The 11,245-nt window shown below is 41.2% G+C and overlaps 1 pseudogene; it reads right to left on the minus strand.

Annotated features, from left to right (window-relative positions):
* Positions 1 to 914: 914 nt before the first annotated feature.
* On the minus strand, positions 915 to 1,844 carry LOC131760489 (olfactory receptor 9I1-like; annotated as a pseudogene).
* Positions 1,845 to 11,245: the final 9,401 nt, after the last annotated feature.

The raw sequence follows: 11,245 nt of genomic DNA on the forward strand, positions 1-11,245 counted from the left end.
TGAGGTGATCAGTCACTCACGCATTAAAAAAAAAAAAAAAAAAAAAGACTATTTAGTTTTATCCACAGGGATCTCCTGATATAATCCTTGTCCCAGAGAAAAAGGCAGTATTGATGGGAACAAAACTGAGAGAGAAAGGATGGGAAACCCAAGCATGCAAAGAGTATTGGGCTGGGTTGAGATTAGCTGAAGACCTCTGGGGACTCTGAGATTCTGTAAATTATGATGTCAGCGAGCATTGTGAGACTTCTGGGTTCTTAGGAATGGGCTGGAGGTGGGAGAGGGAGAAGAAAGTACATTTGAATTGCTGGAAATAAATGTTATCACATTTGCAGTTAAAAATTAAAAAAAAATCTTTTATTGAAGTATAGTTGATTTACAAAGTAGTGTTAATTTCTTCTGTACAGCAAAGTGATTCACTTATACATCAATATACATTCTTTTTTCACGTTCTTTTCCATTATGGTTTATCATAGGATATTAAATATCCTGTGCTACACAGTAGGACCTTGTTGTTTATCCATCCTATATAAAATAGTCTGCATCTACCAACCCCAAACTCCCACTCCATCCCTCCCCCACCCTCCCTCACCCTTGGCCACCACAAGTCTGCTCTCTACGTCTGTGAGTCTGTTTCTATTTCATAGATAAGTTCATGTGTGTCATATTTTACATTCCACATATAAGTGATAGCGTATGGTATTTGTCTTTCTCTTTCTGACTTACCTCACTTTGTATGATAATCTCTAGTTCCAACCATGTTGCTGTAGATTTGCAGTTCTTCTTGTGTGCCAGTGGTACCTCTCTACCTTCTTTTTGTTTGTGGGTACAGGTTGCGTATACTGCTGGTGCCTATTAGGATATATTAACATGGGGAAAAAATGGACCAAGACGAGAGGTCCTGACACCCAGATCTACACACTCTGTGACACTTGGAATCTACCAGTGACCTTTCTGAAGGCCGCTTTCACATCCTTATTTCTCAGGCTGTGTATCACAGGGTTCAGCACGGGGATGACCACAGTGTAGAAGACAGACACGACCTTGTCTTCCTCAAGGGATTTGCCTGAACCACTCCGCAGATACATGAAGATGAGGGTCCCAAAGAAAATGGCCACAGCAGTGAGGTGGGAGGAGCACGTGGAGAAAGACTTAACCCTGCCAGCTGAAGAGTTCACCCTCAAAATGGTCTTTCCTACCTGCTTAGCAGGTAGGAAATAAGGATGACCAAGGCATTGGCCAAAATCACAAAGGTGCCAAAGAAGACGATGACAATCTCAGTGTTTGTTGTGTCACTGCAGGCAAGCTTCAGAAGAAGAAGTTGATCTGATTGTTATCACAGAAGGAGAGGGTGAAAGTACACATGGTACGCAGGACGGACCTTGCTACCCCATAGACCTAGGCTCCCAGCACTAAACTCCAACAGATCCTGGGATGCATGACCACAGTATAAAGCACTGCATTGCTAATAGCCACATAGAGATCATAGGCCATCACAGCCAGCAGGAAACACTCTGTGCCTGCACAAATGGTGAAGAAAAAGAACTGGGAAGCACATTGGCCATAGGAGATGACTGTCTTGCCTGTGGCAAGTGTGGCCAGCATCTGAGGGGTGATGGCCGAGGTGTAGCATTTGTCTAGCAGGGAGAGGTGACTCAGGAGGAAGTACATTGGGTGTGGAGTCGGACATCCTCTTGGATCAGAACGGTCCTCCCTATATTCCCCAGAAGGGTGACTAGATAGAAACTCAGAAACACCAGGAAGAGGGGAATCTCCAACTTAAGGTAGCCAGTAAAACCCATAAGGATGAACTCAGTTACTATGGTGAAATTATTCTTGGCCATGGATTCAACATAAACTGTTGATCTGAGGCTGAGAATGAAATGAAAAAAAAAAAAAAATCCCAGAATTGAAAGACTGTTGTTTTCTCTCTGGTAGAAGTTAGGTTTATATTTCTGGGCAAATGTACAGATTGTTTTTGAGAAATCTTATACCTGGGTGATTCTTCTCCGGCATCCTGCATTTTTGGAAGCTGAGCCATGAGCTGGTGTTTCTAATTCAAATTAACTCTGGTTTATATTTGGAAATTCCTGTGAAGATAAGAGACGCGTAGACTCCAGAGATTTGGAAATAATCTAGGCAGCATCTGCTCTAATCCCCATTGGATCTAACAGTTCTACCTGTTAATTCTCTTTTTGTATCTGGATCCTTTCTCTTTATATTCTACACATTGACTTTAGTTTCGCCTCTTCCAGACACAACAGTTCTAATCCCCTTTTCTCAGGAAAGCATTTCAGAAGTCGGAAGATGACAAATCTGCTCTTTATGTGAACTATTCCCTCAGATTACCCATTGATATATATTTTTCTTATTATCTAGTTCAGCGTGTGGTCAAAAATTGCTTAGTCAGTTGGTATTAAAAAATGTTTAAGGGTACAAACTAGCAAGTAGTAGATAAATAAGTTCCGGAGATCTAGGGCACAGCATAGTGATTAGAGTTGAAATACTGTGTTGTAAACTTCAAAGTTGCTAAGAGACTTGATTATTCTCACCACAAAGAAGACATGATAGTTATGGGATATGATAGAGGTGTTAGCGTATGCTATGGTGGCAATCATATTGCAATATATGTGTATCAAACCAACACATGTACAACTTAAACTTACACACTGTTATATGTCAATTACACCTCAACATCATTAAAAAACGGAAAGTCTTTTTCTCCATTTTAATCTTTACCACTTTAATCGTGGTTGGGGTTTTCCTCTAGCTCTAATCAGTGGTCACTAGTGGGAGGGAGACACTGACATATCATATAAAGCGTAGCCTCCTTGAGCTGTTCCCTCCACCCCACTCCAGCAGCCTGGCCTGGGGATGAGTTATGTTCTTCGGAAGGCCCTTTTGGTATGGTCAAGATCCATAGCTACCATCTCTAGGACAAACACTAACTAGCTGAATAACCTTCAGAAGTTCACTTTCCCTCCTTGGGCTTTACTTTCTGTCCTGGAAAATTGTAGGGCTAGATTATATGATCATTAAAGTTCTTTTGCTCTCACAATCCATGATTTGTATGTCTAGGCGTATGGGCTAAATGAGGCTCTTGAAAGAAGTTTCCTAACATCTGTACTATGTAATGTGTATACTCTAGCTACTAATTACTGAGTATATTAAATATGCAGGCACTATTTCAAGTGATTGATAGATACTTAAGCATATTATGGAATCTTGGATACAAAGCTTCAAGGGGATCTTGACTATTTCCCAGTTCCTTAGGAAATAATATTCTCCAGTTCCTTGAATCAGGAACTGGGGAATATTAACCATATTCCCCAGTTCCTGATATACCATCATTATTGAACAGGGAAAGGTCCTTCTTCATATTATTTCCCTCCTATCCCTCCATCCTCAGTCCTTCCCCAACCCCTCATAGGGATCTACTTTAGTATATGTGAAATATATATCATCCCATGTTTATTCCTTTTATATTTATTTAGAAATATGTGTATCTTTATTTTTTAAATATTTATTTTATTTATTTATTTGGTTGTGCCAGGTCTTAGTTGTGGCAGGTGGGTTCCTTAGTTGCAGCTCGCTGGCTCCTTAGTTGTGGCATGCGAACTCTTTAGTTGTGGCATGCATGTGAGATCTAGTTCCCTGACCAGGGATAGAACCTGGGCCCCCTGCATTGGGAGCTCAGAGTCTTAACCACTGCTCCAGCAGGGAAGTCCCAGAAATATATGTATCTTTAAAAAAATATAGTGATTTTAGTGTGTTTTAAATTTTATATGTATGATCTTTTTTGTGTCTTTTCCCACGTATAGCGTATCTTTGTGATTTATCCATGTTATGTAGGTAAATCTAGTTTGTTATTTCTGATTTTATTATGGTTCTCTTGTGTGCTTACAGCCCACTTACTTACCCTTTCCACTAAAAACTTTGGAGCTTTGCATATATTATCTTGCTTAATCCTGGAAATAGTCCTTCAAGGGCTGTTATCTTATTTTTCACTAATGAGGAATTTGAACTTCCGAGAGATTAATTTGTCTAAGGTCACCCAGTTTAATAAGTGGAAGATGTGTGCTCCGAACAATATTGGTTTGATGGCACATTCTGTGCTCTTTTGCTATGAATTTGTTTTGCTGCCTTCTTACATTTAACTACATATTTATGATTTATGGAATCAAAGAAATCTACCTGCAGTTCTTTAGATAATCAGATCCTTCCTACTTCCAAGTCATGAGTAGACTTGGTTAATTTCAATATCGTTCTCAACCTCTAATTCTGAAATTGTCATAGTCCATTTTCTCTCCATCTCATGGTGAGATCCCAGGGTTCCCTCTGATTTAGGGACAAGATTGTTCGATGCACATGACCGGAGGTTAGGTGGCAGATCATCTGGGTACAAATGCAATCACACAGGGTTTGTGCCACAGGCAATACCCAACTCATACTTTCGCCCTAATCCTTCCAGCAGCCCTTTAAGTTGGGTATAGCCATGACTATTTGATGGAAGAGTGAAAGGAGGCCCAGAGATGTTAAGGAGGCCGCCCAACTTGCCACACACCTAGGAGGAAAGAAAATCAACATTTCAATCTGGGACTTTCTAACTCCAGATTTGGTGCTCTTTCTGCTCCATTATGCTCTCCTCGTAAGGGAGCAGAATTACCTTTTCTTCAGACCCAAGTCTCAACTTTTAAACGGTAGCACCTCTAAGACTATTAGGCAAATACTCAACTTCCAGGGGAGAAAAGGGTTAAGTTTGGTTTTGGAGTTTCTTGGTGGTCCATGTCTTTTCTTCTTTTTCCTTGTTTTTGGGTTAAGACCGACTTCGTTGGGCCATATCCCTCCTTTGGTACATTCTTGGGAAAATTGCTTACCCAATTAGAATCTCAACTTTCCCAATAATAAAATGGGAACATAATACATTTTTGAAAACTTAGAATGGGTTTTTACCTAATGTGATAGAGTTTGCTTCTTGTCCAGAAAAGCAATTTCCAGAATACTTCCCAGAAGGAAACTTTTCAAGACCAGGCTGTTGACACTCCGTTTTGAAGATCTTATTTAAGAAGGGGCTTGGGGGTACCAGCAGCTTAGATCGGGTCCAGAGTAGAGGACAGCTATAGATTCCCTGAACCCAACAGCTCATAAGTGGGAAAACAAAGGTTTGTGGCCAGTTGACATTTTAAAAAGTCTTAGGGACACTTCTGAGTTGACCTTATTACTTGTAATATGTTTCAATTATAATATGTAATGTAGAAGAATATGCAGTCTCTGAAGGGGATAAGGAAAGAGAGACAGTCGTACCCTGGAGGAACACTTCAGAGAAGAGATGTGCTTACTTTAACTTGGAATCTTCTTCCAAACTCTTCCTTCTCTTTCTTCCAAGGGTTGAGTCCCTTAGGGACAAATGAAGGAGATTAACGCAGTTAACCCTCCTCGCCTTATGGGATTGGTATCTCAAAACATTATTGTCAACATTTAGTGAGCTCTTGCCCTGAGTCGGGTAGTGTGCTAAGCACTGTAAAGGTTTTGTTTCATTTAAAGCTGACCATCACATTATGAGAGAGGAATATTTTTCTTTATTTTACGGTTGAGGAAACTGAGGCTTAGAAATATTAAGTATTTTGCTTGAGGTTTCAGAGCTAGAAAGAAAAGATGTTTAGATGTTAACCCTGGCCTCCCTGATCCCAGTGTTGGGGTGCTGAACCACTGTGCTGTGTGTCCTTCCTAATACTGGTAGCCATTCATTGAGCATCTACTATGTGTCAGTCAGGATGCTAAACATCCTACACACATCATCTCGTATAATCCTCACAATGACCCTGTGAGAGAGGTATTATTTTGTCCTGGAAGCGACTAAGACTCTGAATAGTTCAGTAACTTGTTCAAGGTCACATGACTAGTCAATGAAAAGCCCAGATTCTAACTGAGGTCTCAAAGCCACGGCTCCAGTACATATGATTAATCCCACCTACAGCATAATTATAGGAAGTACAGTAATTTACAGTGAATTCTCTGGTCTAAGCTATGCAGTACAGTACCCCACCCCTGCCTCATAAAACTATTCATATTTTCTAAAATGTACCTAGTGACACACACATAAGCCTGAAAAGACTGCAGCTGTAGTTTTCCAAAAAAAAAGACCCAGTCTTACTTGTGTATTTCACATAAGAGCTGAAATCTCACACTGGACATGGTCGCAATAGGTGAGGAGTTTTGATGACGATGACCAGAATCTCTGCCCAGTTTCATCTTCCCCAGTTTGTGTAGACCTTACTTCAGAGCTGGTACCCTATCAATGTTGTCAAGGTAACAATTACATCCTACTTACCTGGTGGGATAATCTAATTGGGTTCATCTTAGGTTTGGAATCAAACTAATTGAAGGTCATTTAAGCATTTTGTGGAAAGCAGCTCAGATTACTCAAGTAGACGTATGTAGCTGACGGATTTTAGGTTTCTTCTTGTTAAGCGAACCGGTGGGGTTTTAAAAATAGTTCTGGGGATGGTTTCGTGAGAGGGACACAGTAAGCACAAAGGTTGTCCCTGAATCACGAATCAGCAACCTGGGACAGCCCCCAGGGCTCCCTGGAAAAGGCAGCCTCGTCAGCGAGAACAGACTATGGAAGGGGCTCATTATCTGTCTCCACGCATCAGAGAGGATAAAAACAAATCTTGTGGGATTTCAGGGCAACTTCTGAGTCTTGTTAGCCTCAAAGCTCATTTGCAGTTTCTATAAGGAAGGAATTTGGTTCCTCTTTGCCACGGGCCCTCAATGTCCTGCTGTTAGGGGTGGTGTCAGGACTGGAACTCAGCTCTGAGGACTCCTGGTGAATTTTTCTACACTGCATCCATCCTTGAACCTGATGTCAACTCTGAGCTCAGGGGCTGAAACCTAGCTGCGTCGTTTGCTCAGAATTTCATTAGGAGGGATGTTTACTGATTCAGGAGGGAATGAGGCTAGGGTGGTCTAAACATGCTTCATTTGAATCTCTATCATGAGTATACCACTCTCCTTAAAGATCCATTTCCAGGGTTTCTGTGGGCAGCTTACTCTGGCCATTCCAGCTCTCATGTCTTCCCTGGTCTCTGAAACCCACACGCCCTTTGTTAGACCCACACAGTTTGGCACTTAATTCTGCTTGTCTTACATTGTTTATGACTGTTCCTTGGTGGTTAGTCTTATCTCTCCAGCTAGATTATAGGCTTCCGGAGACGCCATCCTAACTTCTCTCTAATAACTTGTGTTCTGCATCAGTAGAATCACTCCTCTGCCCTGTAGGCTTGCATCCACTCATTAATGTAGGATCAGAACTCTTCCAGTGGGAGAGTTTTGGAGAGGCCATGTACCCCATCACTCCAAAGTAACATGGCTGGAATAAAATCCTTTGATAATTAGCAAACATTCAGCCCAGCCAGGGCGACTTTTGCAATTGCAGATGCCAGATGATGCAAGAAAATATTATGAAGAAGGAAAGCAGCCACAGATCAGGACCTCTGGCAGCACAGGGAATTCTATTTTCCAGTGCATTTTAGATAATATTTACGATCTTTTCCTGTCATTAAATACTTATTGAAATAACTGTGTGGTAAGAGCATGTGCACCGTATAGGGAATGTTTTCTGGAGCGGTATAGAGGGTAGAGTGACAGCTGGAACAAAGTAGAGAAAAAAGAGGGAAATGAGCCAGTCATGATAATATTCCATTAAACATCCCCTGGGGAACCTGTGAAATGAGTGATTGTAGAGTAATTATTACTTTTTTCCCTTTGTGACATATTGGGAGGATCTGGAGAGCTTTGATGTATTACACAATTATTATTGTTGTTGTTGTTATTAATATTAAGCCTAGAACTTTGGTTTGGAATTTTGGGAAGAGATGTGTCTTAGGTTGGGTTCCTTAAAGACCTGAGACAAGGATCTTTGGGCCAGTGTTTCACTGAGGGAGTGATTATAGAAGAAACCTGTAAGGGAGTGAAAGAAGCAGAAAATAGCTGAGCAAAGATGTAGTTTCAGTTGGAGTGTAGCTTTGGCCTGATTCTTAGGGGACCTCTAGAGAATGAATTATACTGTGGGCTCAGTTCTGCCTCTAGGCAAGGGACTTGGCCTTTTGCAGGCCATATCAATTATCTACTGACTGAGGGCTTCCCCCAAGAGGTGGGGATGGGACCCCCCTAGGCATTTCTGGGAGAAGTGGATCTCTTGGCTGAGGGCAATACCCCAGAGAAGGCAGTAGCTATCAGTCATTAGCAGCCAACACTCATAGCAAAACAGTACAGTTCCGGAATAAAAATAGTGACATAGGCCAGTGGAAGAGAATAGAGGATAAGGATTTTGTAGAGCCCACATATAAGTGATATCATACAGTATGTGTCTTTCTCTGACTTATCTCACTTAGCATAATGCCCTTAAGGTCCATCCATGTTGTTGCAAATGGCAGGATTTTCTTCCTTCCTTCTCATGGCTGAATAATATTCCATTATATACATATCACATATTCTTGCCTCCTTATAATCCATATTCTTCACAGAATCTGGAGAAATTGTTTAAAAATGACATCAGATTCTATAACTTCCCTTTTAAAAACCCTTCATTGGCTTCCCATTGCACTTAGGAAAAAAACTTTATTTCTTATTCTAGCTTATGAGACCATGTGTGATCTGCCCCATACATACCTCCATTCTTCATCTCCTATTGCCTTCCTTTTTTCTTTTTTTTTAGTGGGGAAAAGTCAGCCTTGCCTGGACAGATCAGGATAAGGAAAGATAGAGAATGCTGAGGATGGATGGACCTGGAGGGGCAAAAAGATAGTAACCAGCACAGGGGTCCGAATTGTCTGGGATTAGTCTGTCTTCAGACCTTTTATTCTTTTTCCTGACATGTCCAAAGAGCATAGGAGTGGGATGGGTGGGTGTTTTCTGCATACTCGAATTAACCTTAAATAAAATTATAAAGGTTATCCAACGATATTCTTTGGTATCTGAGCAGCCCACAAAACTTTTCATTTTTGAAGCCCAGTGGTGTGAGTGCCTTGTACAAGAAGGAGCATGTGGGATCTAGCTGCTCCAGAAATGGAGGTCTTGGAACCCCCCCGACAGGGGATGACCCGGGGTGCCCAGGAGTTTTCTCCCAGCTCACTTCCCGCCTGGAGGGCTTACTCAAATTGCACTTGATGGGAGAGGTGGGCTTTGGCAGGGGTCAAAGGTTAATGACCACCACTTGCATGGTATCATCTTGCAAGGCCAGAGGGTCTGTCTGCTTGGCAGCCAGGACACCTCCAGCCTCCCCCAGCCTTAGCTGACAAGAGGAGCCCTTCTGCTGTCTTTCTAACTGTTCCTTGAGAGCCCAGCTTACTCCTGCCTCAGGGCCTTTGCACTTGTGGTTCCTGCTGTCTGGAAAGTTTTTCACATAAGAAGATGCTCTTGTGTCTTCTTTTCATGCAGATCTCAGTGTAAACGCCACATCTGACTTCCAGGAGTCCCCTTTCTCTGTCACCTCACCAGACAGTTACTATCACATCACCCTACTCTATTTCTTTATAGCACTATTTTCTCTGTCTCTGCCTATTAGAATGTAAACTCCATGAGGGCAGATATTTCATCTGTTTGGTTCATTATCATATCTTTAGTGCCCAGTTCCCGGCGTATAATAGGAACACAATAAATATTTCTCAAACAAATGAAAGGAGATATCCTTGAGGTTTCTATAGTTCACTCAGAAAAGTCAAACACCTCATTAGAAAAACAAGGCAAAGAATATGAATGCTAAATTTACAAAAAAGAAATAAAGTGGCTAAATAACACAGGAAAAATGTTTAACATCAGAAGCATGTACGAAGACCCTTAAAAATGAGAACGCCCTTCCGCCCACAGTTCTGCTTCTAAAAATTTATCCCAAGGAAATAATCATTACTATCTATAGAAATGTATGATCATGCTACTGTTATTTCATAATTAAAAAATTGAAACTATCAAATTGGCCCAAATTATTTAGGTGTAATAGGATATTTTGGATGTGAGGAGCTGGGGTTCAAACGTAAGCATCTCCCAATGCACACACTTGCTCTTTGTTCTTGGATGTTGCGTGGGTGGAGTTGACAAGGACCACTGATCTACACAGGAGGCTGAGGAATTTCCCCTGAGATAAGGGATTCAGACTCAGGTCTCCACAGAGGCGCAGGGATATAAAATATCCTCAGTTGGCCTGGGTTGGGGTGAACCTGTGAGGAACCCACCGTAAGGGAATGAAGGCCACGTCTTCCCGGCAGGCAGGGCCACATCATCTGTGGTGGGTGTTACTGTCAGATGGACAAAGTAGCAGATGAACAGCTCATTTCCATCCACTGTGCTGATGGATGGTGGCGGAGCAGGGAGCGATTTGAGAGTTTAGCACTCTGGGGCAGAAGTCCATTTACTGTGGGGCTGCCTCATTAACCCTGGATCAGGCTAGGAGGGCAAAACGGTGACTCAGCACTAGGACAGCTCTGTGGAATGGGCAGTGGTTCTAGGAAACATTGAGATGAGGTGGAGTATGAATGCAAATGTGACCTCACGTGAGCACTGAGGTGGAGAATGCTCAGGATAAAACGCTAACTGGTCAACAGTGTTTGCAATATACATTTTCTCCATCACATGTGAGGGTAAGGAATCCCATACATCTTTTTTTTAAAGTATGCACAGAAAATTTTATTTATATTGAACGTCCAGACTAATGAATTCACAATTATTAGAGTTCAGCAAGTATTCCAGGTAAAAGGACCTACATAAATAATTATCAATAGCCTTTCTCGACAAATACCATTTGATATCACTTATACACGGACTCTAAAAAAGTGATACAAATGAATTTATTTACAAAACAGAAATAGACTCACAGACATAGAAAGCAAACTTATGGTTACCAAAGGGGAAAGGAGGGGGGAGGGATAAATTGGGAATTCAGGATTAACAGATACACAACTACTGTGTATAAAATAGATAAACAACAAGGACCTACTGTACAGCACAGGGAACTATATACAATATCTTGTAAAAACCTATAATGAAGAAGAATCTGAAAAAAATATGTACATATATATGTATAACTGCATTATTTTGTTGTATACCTGAATCATTGTAAATCAACTATACTTCAATAAAAAAGTAATTTAAAAAGTTAAAGAAAATAGATAGCCTTTCTCTACATGAGCAGTAATCAATAAAACAATGAAAGGGGAAACTAAAGGTCTAATGAAGGGACTGAATGAAT

Source organism: Kogia breviceps, chromosome 7 (assembly GCF_026419965.1).
Source record: "Kogia breviceps isolate mKogBre1 chromosome 7, mKogBre1 haplotype 1, whole genome shotgun sequence".
Classification (NCBI taxonomy): Eukaryota; Metazoa; Chordata; class Mammalia; order Artiodactyla; family Physeteridae; genus Kogia; species Kogia breviceps.